General features: G+C 43.7%; 1 pseudogene; it reads left to right on the forward strand.

The window, feature by feature from the left end:
- Positions 238 to 1524, forward strand: Gm2871 (predicted gene 2871; annotated as a pseudogene).

Consider the following 3611-nt stretch of genomic DNA (forward strand, 5'->3'; position numbering starts at 1 on the left):
GACCCACATCATTGAGGATCACTTCTGGTGGACATGTTATATAGCAGCCTGAAGAAACAAGAGCCATAAATATACTTATTAACTAAATCCAATTCATGAAATGAAACCACCAGCAACAGGAGAATCAGAAGTGGAGAGGTAGGCCTACCCAAAGATTTCTCAGAGTCAATTGTTAAAGGACAAACAACTCTCGTTCTGTGTCCTTGTTCAGGAGTAGCCTCAATAAGAATGATCTAGCTCTATAAGCGGCATGTGGTGGCAAGATGCCTCACAGGAAATTCTCAGCTCCCAGGCATGGGTCATTGGGCTTCTTGCCTCACAGGCACAACAGCCGGCATCATGGGAAAATTAAGAGCCTCCCCAAGGATGACCCTTCCAAGCCTGTTCACCTCACAGCTTTTCTAGGCTACAAGGGTGCCATGACCCACATCGTCTGGGAAGTTGACAGGCCAGGATCTAAGGTGAACAAAAAAGAAGTTCTGGAGGCTGTGACCATTGTGGAAACCCCACCAATGGTGGTTGTGGGCATTGTAAGATATGTTGAAACCCCACGAGGCCTCTGGACCTTCATGACTATATTTGTTGAGCATATCAGTGATGAGTGTAAAAGGCAGTTCTATAAGAAGTGGCACAAATCTAAGAAGACGACTTTTACCAAGTACTGTGAGAAATGGCAGGATGACACAGGCAAGAAGCAGTTGGAAAATGACTTCAACAGCATGAAGAACTATTGCCAGGCCATTCGCATGATTGTTCACACTCAGATGAGTCTGCTTCCTCTGTGCCAGAAGGCACACTTGATGGAGATCCAGGTGAATGGAGGCACTGTGGCTGAGAATCAAGACTGGGCCCAAGAGAAGCTGGAGCAGCAGGTTCCTGTAAACCAGGTGTTGGGGCAGGATGGGATGATTGATGTCATCAGCGTGACAAAAGGCAAAGGATACAAAGGGGTGACCAGTTGTTGGCAGACAAAGAAACTACCCCAAAAGACCCATCGAGGTTTGCACAAAGTTGCCTGGATTAGAGCCTGGAACCCTGCCTGTGCAGCTTTCTCTATGGCTCGAGCTGGACAGAAAGGCTACCATCACTGAACAGAGATTATCAAGAAGATTTACAAGATTGGTCAAGGATGCCTCATTAAGGATGGTAAACTGATCAAGAACAATGCATCTACTGACTATGACCTGTCTGATAAGAGCATCAACCCACTGGGTGGCTTTGTCCATTATGGTGAGGTAACCAATGACTTCATCATGATCAAAGGCTGTGTGGTGGGGACCAAGAAGCGAGTGCTTACCCTTTTTAAGTCCTTACAGGTCCAGATCAAAAGTCAGGCCCTTGAGAAGATTGACCTGAAGTTCATTGACACCGCCTCCAAGTTTTGTCATGGTCATTTCCAGACCATGGAGGGGAATAAAGCATTCATGGGACCACTCAAGAAAGATATCATTGCCAAGGAGGAAGGTGATTGATTCCAGGATCACTTTGCACAGCTGGTGGGGTCTCAGCAATAAAATATTTCTAGAAAAAAAAAAAGAATGATTTAGGACTGGAGCCCATGCCTCCAGGGCATCAAGGTTGTGGTCTTTTTGGATCCATCTCTTGGGCTCTGGCTATCAGGGCTTATTCACCTGTTTCTGAGGTGTCCCATGCTCTCTTTGGCAACACAATTACACTTGGCTCTTTGATGACTGTGGCCATTTCCCCATGTAAATAATCTATATGATGCTGTATTTCTTCATAAACCTGCTTGGATTAAGCCAAATTAGTAAAAGATCTGAAGACACAGCTTCTATCTTCTCTATCCTTCTAAACTCCTGGCACCTCCCCATCAATAATTTGTCACTGATGTTGGATGTGCTGGTCCAGGTCAATCAGAAATAAAGAAAGGAAGGTTCAAAAACTCTCTGATGTCTCAGAAAGTGATGGCAGGTGGATGGCTTGCCAAAGCACTAATAATTATGCCTTCCTTAGAACTGCTACCACTGGGGTAGAAGCTGCAGTCTTCCTCCCTATATTGCCATGTAGAGAAAGTTGAGTTATAGTTGATTCCACTTCCCATGGCTAACTTAGTCACCATTCTACTGTTGTGAAGAGTCAGCATGGCCAAGGCAAGTCCTATGAAAGAATTTAATTGTGGGGTTGCTTACATTTTGGAGGATTAATCCCATAGTAAACATGGCAGAATGCATGATGTCAGGCTTGGTGCTGTATTTATCTGAAAACTGCATCCTAACAGAATGACCAGAGAGATGAAAAGGGACCAAAATGGGGTGTGAAAATCTCAAAGCCCACCTGCAGTGACACAATTCCTTCCAGAAGGTTGTATTTTTTCCACCAAGCCACACCACATAATCCTACTCTAATTGTCTCACTCCCTGAAGATTAAGCATATAGATACAGACACTTCTGTTGGGAATCTTTCTTCAAATCACCAAAATACCTTTGTTCGGAGTGCGGGAGAGATATAATCCTCAGTATAACCATCTAAACAGTGCCATGGATGGTGGTGTTTGGGGGGCATTGTTTTCTCAGTGAAATAGGAAAATTCTGATTACACATTTTTTTATGAGAAAGATGCTTTGGACAGTTGGGATGGCTCTTACTCTTTCGCATTCCTCAGACCTAACCTTAGTTCAGCTTCCAATTTACCTACTTCCCTTTACTATGACCATATCTGAGTCTCATTCCTTCCTTTTCCCCAGGGTGTACACTGGCATAGAGTCAAGAAATGAATTGATTATTCCAAGCGGCCTTCTCCAGGGGCCATAAGCAATCCTACTTGGTATTGTTATTCTCTCTCCTGACTGGCCAGATGTGCAAGCTTAGGAACCTTTTGGGAAACTCTATGTAGTAGCATACTATGATGACAAGCAATGTGATCAGAGGCCTATAGTTGCTTAGGCAGTGGGTACCAATGCCCTTTCTTTGCTCTGGTTTTAGGGATTGTAAGTTGTATCCTGGTACTCTGAGCCTCATGGATTTGGGAAGGGAAATTCTCCCTCAATGGAACGACTTCCATCCAAGACTGTTCTGCTCTTCATCTCCAGAAAGAAGCAAAGGACCTCAAATCTCAGCATGTACACCAGTAGGATCAGGCTGAACAGTTTCAAGCATTGTGTTTCAGTCCTCAGAGCCACCATACAAGGTACAGTCTGTTTTTTGAACAAATGGCACAATTGAGTCATGGTGAAGTCAACCTTGTGGATAAGAAGAAGGATTAACTCTGGCCCTTGGTAGAGCACTGATCTCGTATGATCAAGGCCCTGGATCTAACTATGGGAAATGAAAAAGAAATTTCAAACATAAAGACACACACAAACAATTTAGAACTACCAATGCAGCTACTTTCAACTTCCCTGTACCTTCCTGAAATGTTTCAAATGTAATATTGAAACTGAATATTTGTGGTGTCTTGAGTTCAAACATTCATTCATTGATTTAGGTTTCTGAGGAATGATGGGTACTCATCTAGTCTCAGTCCATTTAAGATTCACAAACATTGTCCCAGACAATGAGACCCATCTTTCTTCAGCATAGAGAAGATGAATCACTAGACTATGCACGTAGCAGTAAAGGGGCTTGATACAGCCAAACTTTGGCTCAGACCC

Source organism: Mus musculus, chromosome 14 (assembly GCF_000001635.26).
Source record: "Mus musculus strain C57BL/6J chromosome 14, GRCm38.p6 C57BL/6J".
Taxonomy (NCBI): domain Eukaryota; kingdom Metazoa; phylum Chordata; class Mammalia; order Rodentia; family Muridae; genus Mus; species Mus musculus.